The 11,236-nt window shown below is 37.3% G+C and overlaps 2 non-coding genes across 2 annotated transcripts; both read right to left on the bottom strand.

Moving 5' to 3' along the window:
- Window positions 1-5,453: 5,453 nt before the first annotated feature.
- LOC138818864 (U6 spliceosomal RNA) lies at window positions 5,454-5,557 on the bottom strand. Its single transcript, XR_011369244.1, has one exon. It is a non-coding gene; the product is annotated as a U6 spliceosomal RNA (small nuclear RNA).
- A 4,383-nt stretch (window positions 5,558-9,940) lies between these two features.
- LOC138818865 (U6 spliceosomal RNA) lies at window positions 9,941-10,044 on the bottom strand. Its single transcript, XR_011369245.1, has one exon. It is a non-coding gene; the product is annotated as a U6 spliceosomal RNA (small nuclear RNA).
- Between the last annotated feature and the right edge of the window lie 1,192 nt (window positions 10,045-11,236).

An 11,236-nucleotide genomic window follows, 5' to 3' on the forward strand; every position in this document is an offset into this window, starting at 1 on the left:
GGTTCTGAGACACCAAGATACTTTAGGAGACACAAGCCCCTTCTCCTATCAGACTTGCCAATGCAGAAGAAGCAACTGTTCCTTTCAATCCTTATAAGAAAACTTGCCTGTAACATGAGATTCTCAGCAGTGAGAAGGGTGTTCAAACTACACCTGCCTGGACACTGCTTGCTCACCTTCTGAAACTTCTCAAACCTTTCTTCAATAATGCTGTCTGCTGTATGTAGAATTGTTGTTCGTCTACACCAGCCATCCAGACATCTCCTTATTCTCTTCATTGAATTGGATCCACGAATTGAGTCTGTCTACAATCTCCTCTTTGCTTATAATCACCTACAGAGAAAAATGCATTTGGCTGTTGAAGACAGCAAACAAAATGGTGCCCTTCCCTCCTATTAATGGAGTGTGAATTTCATTCATTTTAGTCAGCATCTTTGAGGACTTATATCTGTGTTTTTCCTCTCAGAAACCTAGGGTTCAACATCATCAGACATTCTCATACATTTGCTGAAGTAACAACTCTATGTGACCAACAACACTTTTACCCATTGCAAATCTATTACCATCAGGTCACAACAAACCTTATAAACAAGAAAGGCTGAATATATTAAGCACCCCATAAATTCTTCTGCTTTATATCTTTTCAATATTTATTTTCGAATGATGATAACCTAATTTAATTCTGATGATATTTTTCCTCTTAAAATTAATCAAATTCTTACATGATTAAAGCCAAATGTCCTGCTTATTTAATTTAAAAAACTATAATTCACATCGTGTAAAACCAAATGTATATAAAACAACGTATCAGGAAGATTCAAGCCATATATATATATATATATATATGATGGAAGATTCATACATAGTAAAATAAAAGAAACCTTAAACCAATGCCCATCATTCATTTGATCCTGCACCTCTAGTGGAAGAGGGTGATTTTACCTATAAATCATGGGAATGTCATCTCAATCCAGTCTATTCTACAGAGGCTAACCCCAAAATACCCAATGCTTCATTACTTACAAACAACTCTAGCAAGTAGACTTTATTCACATAGGATTCTCCTCCCTACAATGATAAATGGATTATGCTAATAAATTTGAAAGTAAATAGTTCAAAACAGCCTGGCTGAGAGTACAAAAGGATTTTGAGGTCTTAGAAATCTTGAAATACTTCCAGTTAAAAAGGGGCCACAGAAGGTCCATTGCTAAAGTTTTAACATGAAGTTCATAAATACGAAAGCAAAGGGATTTTCTTCTTACACACAAAAACCTCAACAAGAATTTTCGAGTGAAGCAAAATTACCAAATGTAGCACCATCTACCCAGCCAAATGTGTTGAAATGGTTTGAAAGTCTATCCCTAGAAACCCAAGTTTTGTTTCTATATCTCTGACATGTATTTATTTCAACTTTAAAACTTTAGTCTTTCATGGCTCAGAATTCCTAGTTAATCTCACAATGGCCCTACATACTGCTCTACATTAACTTTTGGAGAACTTTCCTAGAACACCAAACACATTCTTTGTGTATAAAATTTGAATAGAAAACTTAAATTGACTTTTAAAAATGAAACGAGTAAATGCTCATTCTGATATAAAATATAGGTCAACACTTCAATTTAGAGGACAATGAAGTTAATATTTAGTTGAAATTTATTTACTAATTATATATATATATATATATATATATATATATATATATATATATATATATATATATATAAGTTGATAAATACGTGACATCCGTGACATCTCCTTTTAAAAAACTAAAAAATGTATTGTTTCTGAAGTAGTCATCACATACAATTTCTCTTCAACTGGCATTATTTTGGGGCTAATTTTCTAAATTAAAGAGTGTAAGAAATGTTTTTAAAAATATAATTAGTGCAGATTTCTAAGCAAACGTTTCATCTGGCTATGGATACATAATTTTTTGGTTTGTCTATTTATCTTTGTGGTGGCTATCAAACTAAGAATTTTAGGAAAACTAGGCAAACTGTCACTAGCCATACCTAGGATTATTTTATGTTCTATTTATTTTAATTTTTGTGCTGATCTTGGGTTTGCATGCATTGCCTGAACATTGTCCCTAAAATTTTTCTGCTCAAGGTTATGACTTTAAAACTTGGGCCACAGTTCTACATCCAACCTTTTGGTTGTTAATTAGAGATAAGACTCATAGACATTCTGTCATTAGGCCCAACTTCACACCAAGCTTCTCAGTGTCCATAATATCAAGGACTATATCCATGAGCCACTGTTAGCTACATTATGTGTTTTTTAAAGCATCTGTCAATAATAATAGAAAACTATCACCATTACTAAAGGCTTAAACCTGTAAATCTAGCAATTTCAGAGGCTGAGATTGATAAGATCATGTTTTAAAACTAGACTTGTCAGACAATTCAGAGTTTCTTTGTTTAACCTGCAGGACACCGGGTTTAAATCAGGCCTAGGCACTTTATATGAGTTGCTTTTCATTAATGCTAGTGCTCTACCTCTTGAGCCACAGTGACACTTCCAGCTTTTCCTAAGTAGATATTAGAGGGAAGTGGTAAGGAGACCTCACAGTTTGGCTCTTAACTGTCATCAAAAAACTAAGCCTTCAAAGTAGCAAATCAGAGATTCTTACCTTCAACTAAGCAGCAATGAAAATACTGAAGGTGTGATTCAAGTGGTATAGTGTCAGCCTTGCTTGGAAAAAGTTAAGGAAATTCAAGCCTCAGTATTGGCACATATGTACACAAAAGCATGCACATACATACATATAAAGGATCCTATACTCAATTCCCTGGGATTAAAAAAATAAAATATTAAATTAAATTAGGACAAAAATAAGAAATTCAAATTGCTAAAAAAAAAAAAAAAAAAAAACCTACCATAGCCGGGTGGTGGTGGCTCACACATAAAATCCTAACTACTCAGGAGGCTGAAATCTGAGGATCACGATTCAAAGCTAGCCCAGGAAGGAAAAGTCCATGAGACTCTTATCTCCAAGGAACCACACAGAAAACTGGAATTGGCACTGTAGCTAAAGTGGTAGAGCATTAGCCTTGAGCTGAAGAGCTTAGGGATAGCACCGAGGCCCAGAAGTCAATCCCCACGACAAATAAAAACAAACAAACAAACAAAAAACTGCCACAACTGAATTGTGACTTAGGTGCTAGATTTCTTTTTTTGTTGTTGTTTTAAATGTAATTTTATTTTATTTGTGAACATACTGTACAGAGGAGTTACAATTACATGGGCAGGATAATGCGTACATTTCTTACCAAGCATTGCAGCCTCCTCCTGTGTTTACCCTTCACATCCCTTCCCAGCCTCCCCCCTCCCCCCCAATCCCAATCCTTTTCCTTCCCCCCTTCCCCCCCCCAGACCGACGTTGTAAAGCTCGTTTTGGACATGACAACTTGTACTTCTCATTGTTGCAACAGGTCCACCTGTATCCTTAAACAACTGATTTTTTCCCCATCGCTAGATCTCTTTCTTCCCATAAATGAGGTATGAGTTCAATCCCGAGTTGTTCATACCAAAGCAATCCAATAAAAGCATACTAAGAACTAACTAACAAAAAATATGTCATTCGTTGTAAAGAAAATTAAAACTTATGAAAATAATTGAAAGAGAGCTAAAAGGAGAACCATGGCTCAATAGTGAACAGCAACTTAAGCCACACCACCATTTCCAGTTTTTAGCTATTTATTGGCAAAATGAATATCACAGACATTGCTGCTTGGGATCCCTTTGAATCTGGATCCTCAGATTTCAGCCTCCTATGTAGCTGGGATTACAGGTGTAAGACACCAGCAGTCTGAGATATGCATTTATTTTGTCATGTTTTGTGGCAAATTATCACAAATTAATTTGTTTGGCCACTGAATACCAACTATTGTAGGATATAAGATTGGGCTGGTAACTTGGGTGTGGTTTGTCTATAGTAGCTGCTCAGTTTCTAGCAGGGGCCACTAGCCTATAGTCTCTCACAGAATGTGGGGATCTCTTACAAGCTTATGAGATGCTTAGTAGGGTTTAGGTTCTGTGGTGGTGAGACTGTGGTTTCTGCTTTCTGGTCTCCTATCATACAGCCACTGTTGTCAGCTCCTAGGCATCCCCATACTTTCTTGAGAAACATATTCTCCTTACTGTTTGATTCATTCTGTTTGCATCACTGACTTCTAGAAAGGCCTTAATTTGCACTCACACCTTGGAAATAACTCATACCAACTCTTGTGGGAACTAATTACATTTGTAGAATCTGTTTAATTTTGTTATCTACCAGAGCATATAGTGGGGTTAGATCATGCCCGACTGGAAGATAAAAGACTTCCCAAGGGTCTGAGTTGTTGTGTATCACCTGACACACATTAAAAGCTATTTATTGGGGCTGGGAAGGTGGCTCAGAGGTGGAGCGCTTGCCTTGCATGCATGAGGCCCTGGGTTCGATTCCTCAGCACCAAATACGCAGAAAAAAAAAGCCGGAAGTGGCATTGTGGCTCAATTGGTACAGTGCTAGCCTTGAGCTGAAGAGATGAGGGACAGCGCCCAGGCCAGAGTTCAGGCCCATGACCGGACCCCCCCCCCCAAAAAAAAAAAGCTATTTATTATCTGGGCACTGGTGGCTCATTCCTGTAATCCTAGCTATCTGGAGGATGAAATCTGAGGTTCCCAGTTCAAAGGCAGCCTGGGAATGAAAGGTTTAACTCCAATAAACCACTCAGAAAGCTGGAAGTGGTACTGTAGCTCAACTGGTATAGCACTCACTTTGAGCTGAAGAGCTGAAGGATTGCGCAGAAACCAGAGTTGAATCCTCAGAATTAAAAAAAGAAAAACATTGGAAAAAGCTATTTATTATTCTAAGTGTCCTCAATTTCAGACACTGGTAATGTTGAGTTATTGTTTGACATTAACCAATGAAGTGTGAAATTTAAGAAAATGAAAGATAGTTCCTTGGGTGGAGTGGAAAATATTTTGGCAGTTATAGGTAATGAAACACAGTTAGGAGTTAAATTGAGGATAGATTCAAGAGCAATGGCCGTGGCTTCAGAGATGGGACAGAGCTAAACATGTTAGACATATGTTAAAAAGAGGACATGGGGCTTGGAATGTGGTTTAGTGGTAGAGTGCTTTCCTAGCATGCATGTAGCCCTGGGTTCAATTACTTAGTACCACATAAACAGAAAAAGCCAGAAGTTGCCCTGTGGCTCAGGTCAAAGGGTGCAAGGCTTGTGCAAAAAAGAAGCTCAGTGACAGTGCCCAGGCCCTCAGTTCATGCTCCAGGACTGCCAAAAAATAAAAAGACAGAACATGTCAATAATGAATGAGGGAGGGATCCAGAAACCAAATTCCTCACTGAATATTTTCTCTATTTCAATATCATTCCAGAGAGAAAAATGAGGCATAAAGATGGTCCAGAAAGAACATATCTTATGAAGTAATACAAGATTCTTTAAAAAAAAAATATGGAACGCTTCACATATTTGCATGTCATCCTTGTGCAGGGACCATGCTAATCTCTGTATCATTCCAATTTTAGTATATGTGCTGCCAAAGTGAGCACTACAAAAAAATTTTTTTTACTGCAACTGGCCTGTAGAGACAATCCATTAGACATAATTGTGACTTGCAATAGCATAAGAGCTCATTGTAATAGCACAAATGCTTTCTGGATATTATGTATGGGTCCTGAGCCTTGATAAAAGCCTAGGTGCTATTCCTATGTTTTTCCTCAAGAATATTACTCTATTACTTAAACCACAGCTCCATTTCTGACTTTTCTGGTGATGAAATGGAGATAAGAGTGTCATGGACTTTTCCTGGCACACCTGGCATAACATTGGGATAACATTGGGTTAATACCTGGGATAACATTAATAATGTCAAAAATCTCAGCATTCTGAAGAGCTAGAATTATAGTTATGAGCCTTTAGTACACAGAGAAATATTTCTTTTTCAGTGGAATGAATTAAGAATACAGATTCTTAAGGAAGATTCACCCAAGGTACTAAGTAAATCATCAAGAACAGTTCACGTGGATACACACACACACACACACACACACACACACACACACACACACACACACACACACACACACACACACAAGCACACAACCAGACACACAAACCCACATAAACATCTCAGGGATCTGTATCTCTTTCCCCTAAAGAGTAGTATGGTCTAATGGGCAAACTGTGGTGTCACAGTCATGTAATCCCAGATATTGAGAGGTAGAGGTATAGGAGCATGGGGTACTAAGGGTGACTTGGGTGAAGTTAGCACAAGATCCTATATGAAAAGCAAACTGAGAAAGAAAGAAAAAGAGTTGGGTGCATGTAGGCACAAGTGGCAAGTTATGTGCCTAGTAAGTTTAAGGCCCTCAGTTTAATCCTCAGTTCCATGAAAAAGACAAAAGGAATAAAATCTCAGTCCATTTTGTCATTGTTTAAAATCAATTAACCTGTATACTTCATGAGGAATATAAGGTCTATTTCAAGCCTAATAGTAGTAGCTGGAAAGTCTATATAGCATGGTAGCACATGGGACAAGGCCCCGTAGGTGCATCATATCACAGAGGATCTCAGCATTATGGCATGTGCTAGAATGACAGGGATTAAGGGGCATAGGTTGCTTTTAACAACTGATAACAGTGATAACGTTAGTCCCTTGAGAGTTGATGAGATAACATTTATCCATTTATGACTGAAACATCTTTTAAGGTTTCTACCTCCTGACACTGCTACATTGAATAGTTAAACTTCAGTATGAGCTTTGATGGTGACAGACCATTAACAGGCTTCTGACCGAGGCAGGTGAGACCATTGGAAGCCAAGGATGTTAATACAACTAGGCACCTTGGACAACTGCTTCGATCTCATTGATTCTGATATTTACTGTATTTGGGGCCATCTCACAGCCAAGATCCATCAAGTCCATGTCTGTTCCATGTGCCAGTGTCAGTTATGCTGAGTGTTACATAAACCACTAGACAATAGGGAGAAATAGGATGGAGATAGACACAAAAATGTAAGTTTGGCATTCTTCTTGGCCCTTATATAACATTAAAAGATTCATGTAGGTAAGTCATGAGAAAGCTCTATGTCGTTATAAAATACATACAGCCATATAATAACTACTCTACCACCCTGAAAGATACCTTGTAGAACAGCCTGTTTACACATAATACAGACACTCCTATGAACACAAAAGATGGAAAAAACAAACAAGTTTCGGTTTACAAAAGTAATTGTCAACCTCAGAGTCAAAGCAGACACCCTGAAAACAGTAATGGAAAGAATAGGAGAAACACTAGGTCTCCTTGGCACAAGTCAAAATTTCCTTAATAGAGACCCAGAAACACAACAAATCAAAGTTACACAAATGGGATTTCATGAAAGTGCAGAGCTTGTGCATGGCAAAGGACATACCTAGCAAAATCCATAGAAAGCCCACCGATTAGGAGAAGATTAGCCATACAACAGACAAGGATCTCATATCTAAAATGTGCTTGGAACTCACAAAAATAAAACCTCCAACAAGAAATCCACAAAGAAACAACTGCGCAATAAATAAGTGGGCTAAAGTTTTAAAGAGAAACTTCTCTGAAGAGGAAAGGAGATGGCAAATAGACACATGAAGAAATGCTCAACATTTCTAGCCATAAAAGAAAAGCAAATCACCAAAATTACTCAAGCTGATTTAAAATTTGGCAAAGGAGCAGGGTATAAAAATAACCCTCAAAAATCAATGGCTTTTCTGTATGCCAACAATGAGAAAAGCGTGGTTGAAATCAGGAAAGCAACTCCATTCATAACAGCCCACCCAAAAAATACCTAGGAATTAATTTAACCAAAGAAGGGAAGGACCTCTATAATGTAAACTTTAAAAACATGAAAAGGGAAATCAAAACAGAACTTACAAAGTGGTAAAACCTCCCATGCTCCTGGATTGGAAAGATCAACATCTTGAAAATGGCAATATTTTCCAAGGGTTTCTACCAATTTAATGCAATACCTATCAATATTCCAACCCCTTTCTTCAAAGAATTAAAGAGGCTATCCAAAAATTCATATAGAACAATAAAAAACCCAGAATAGAAAAAAAATCCTTAACATAAAGAACAGTGATGAAGGAATATCAATACCAAATTTCAAACTCTACTACAAAGCCATCGTAATTAAAACAGCTTGGTACTGGCACAAGAACGGACATCAGGAACAATGGAATAGAATTGAAGAGGCAGAAATGAACCTACAGATATATAGCTACCTAATCTTCGATAATGGAGCTAAAAAAATAGAATGGAAGAAAGCCTCTTAAGTAAATTGTGCTGGCAAAATTGGTTAATCACTTGTAGAAAACTAAAGCTAGATCCTTATATATCAATCTGCACCAGAATCAGCTCCAAATGGATCAAAGACTTCTGAGTCAAAGCAGACACTCTGATGGAATAGGATGGAATAGGAGAAACCCTAGGTCTCCTTGGCACAGGCCGAATTTTTTTTTAATGGAGACCCAGAAACACAACAAATCAAAGAAAGGTTGGACAAATGGGATTGCATGAAATTGCAGAGCTTCTACATGGCAAAGGACATAGTTAACAAGATCAATAGAAAGCCTATGGATTGGGAAAAGATCTTCACTAGCCATTAAACAGAAAAGAGTCTCATATCTAAAATATACCTGCAACTCAAAAAATTATATCTCCCAACAACAAATCCTCAAAGAAACCACTTCTCACTAAATAAGTGGGCTAAAGACTCAAAAAGAAACTTCTCTGAAGAGAAAAGAAGGATGGCCAATAGACACATGAAGAAATGCTCAACCTCCCTAGCCATAAAAGAAATGCAAATAAAAAGAGCAGAAGTACCATCTCACCACAGTTAGAATGGCTATAATCTAGAACTCTAATAACAACAGATTCTGGAGGGGATGTGGATAGAAGAAAACCTTACTGTATTGTTGTGGGAGTGTAAACGTGTTCAACCACTTTGGAAAGTTTATGGAGGTTCCTCAAAAGACTCCACATAGAGCTCCCCTATGACCCAGAACTAGAACTTTTGGGCATTTACCCAAATGTTCACAAACAAGATCATACTAATGCTACCAGCACGACTATGTTTATTGCAGCATTATTTACCATAACTAAGATATGGAACCCACACAGATACCCCTCAGTTGATGAATGGATCAAGAAAATGTGGTATATATACACAATTCCATGCCTCCATAGAATTTCTTTGTCCAATTTGTTAGGAAATGGAAAGACTTGGAACAAATTATATTAAGTGAAATAAGCCATACCCAAAGAAACATAGATCCCATGGTTTCCCTTATTTGCAATAACTAGTATATGTCTGAGAAAAACAGACATTTTTAGACAAGTTGATGTTAGGCGAAATGAACCCCAAGATAATTTTTTCTTTCTTGTGATTGTTTCCAACATATTTATAAATTGATTTCTTTGTTGCTTTCTTTGTACCTCCCCCATGGTATAACTCCTGTTTTCACTGCATTTGATTCTGGTACCCTGCATCTTGTATATACATTTTTCTAATTTGGAGAAGGTAAGGGAAAACATAAAATGCTTAAATAGGGATACGGGTTGACCCATTGTAAAAATGCAATGTACAAGACCCTACGTTCAAAACAAACATTAGAACTTCGGAGGTGGGGAGAATACTCGTGGAGGTGGGAGAGAAGGAATGGTAGGGGAAAAACAAAGGAGGAGGCAACAATGCTTGATAGGAAATATACTTGATAGGAAATTACCTTACTCATTTAATTGTAGCCCCTCTGCACAGTATTTTTTTATAATAAAAGACATACAAAAATTAATTCAATGTATGATTATGGGCCAGTACTAGGATTTGAATTTATGGGCCTTCCACTTACTTTCACACTTCAAACTGGGATCTCTATCTGTCTTTATTTATTTATTTTTTAAAATCAGGAATGCTTCACAAATATGCGAGTCATTCTTGCACAAGGGCCATGCTAATCTCTGTATTGTTCCAATTTTTGTATATGTGCTGCCAAAGTGAGCAATCTTTAATTTTTTGTTGATCTTTTTTTCAAGGATAAATCTAATAACACTGTCCCCTAATTTTGTATAAAATAAGTTTTGGACATATATTTAATATGTAATATATTTGTGTGATATACACGTATATACATACTATTTATCTGCAGGAGTTGGGCACACTGAAACAATTGAAGGCACTGATTTAATTTCACTGCTGTCATTCTATTTTAAGACTTTTTTAAAATCAAAACATTTATGACCATGATTTCATCGAATGTCCTGTCCAATATTGATTTGTGTGTATCAGGCAGGCTGTACCTCATCTCACACAAGAGTGCAAGAATAATAGGGTTTAACTCATTACAAGTGGCTCATCAGGACATAGGAAATATCCCTCAATTTGGTTGAGCTGATCTCCATTGTTTGTTGTATACTATGCCTCTGCTTTGGCTATGCAGTTTACCATTTCAAGATGATATTTTGTTCTTTTGGAGACAGATGAATGGAGAAATGTATGTGGCCTCCAAGACAATTACCTGTATAAGGTTAAAATTCATACTTTCAAATGGGATATTTGCCATCCCTGTAGAATACAAATGAGGACTCCCACGCACCAGCTATCTACTTTGCAGCCATTGTAATATTCATGGAAGCAATATTTTATAGGGACAAAATTAAGGTACCAAATATGTCCTTCAGCAACTACCCTACGGAAATCCTTATGCTCATGCCAAAGTCATTGAACTTCACATTGCCTTTGTCATCCAACACGATGTTATTGGGTTTAATGTTTCAGTTATTTTCAGTTTCATTAAAGTAGTGCACAGTCCTCACAATCTGTTTGAATAAACTCCTGACTTCATTCTTGAAAAGGCAGTATGATTTTCACATTTGTCTAAGGAGGTCTCTGGATGGCCAGTTCCACTACCAAATATTTGTGCTCATCCATTTCCCTCACCTGGTATGACCTGATCATGTTTGGGTGACGGAAAATCTTAATAATGTCCATCTCATTTAAAAATTTTTTGTGGGTCCTGGGGCTTGAACTCTAGGGCCTAGGCATTGTCACTGAACTCTTCAGGTTATGTCTACTGCTCTACCACTTGAGCCACAGCACCACTTCCAGCTCTTTCTGTTTATGTGGTGTTGAGGAATCGAACCCAGGGCCTCATTTATGTAAGGCAAACATATACCGCTGAGCAACCTTCCCGGCCT

Source organism: Dipodomys merriami, unplaced genomic scaffold (assembly GCF_024711535.1).
Source record: "Dipodomys merriami isolate MVZ:Mamm:240054 unplaced genomic scaffold, mDipMer1.0.p SCAF_784, whole genome shotgun sequence".
Lineage (NCBI taxonomy): Eukaryota > Metazoa > Chordata > Mammalia > Rodentia > Heteromyidae > Dipodomys > Dipodomys merriami.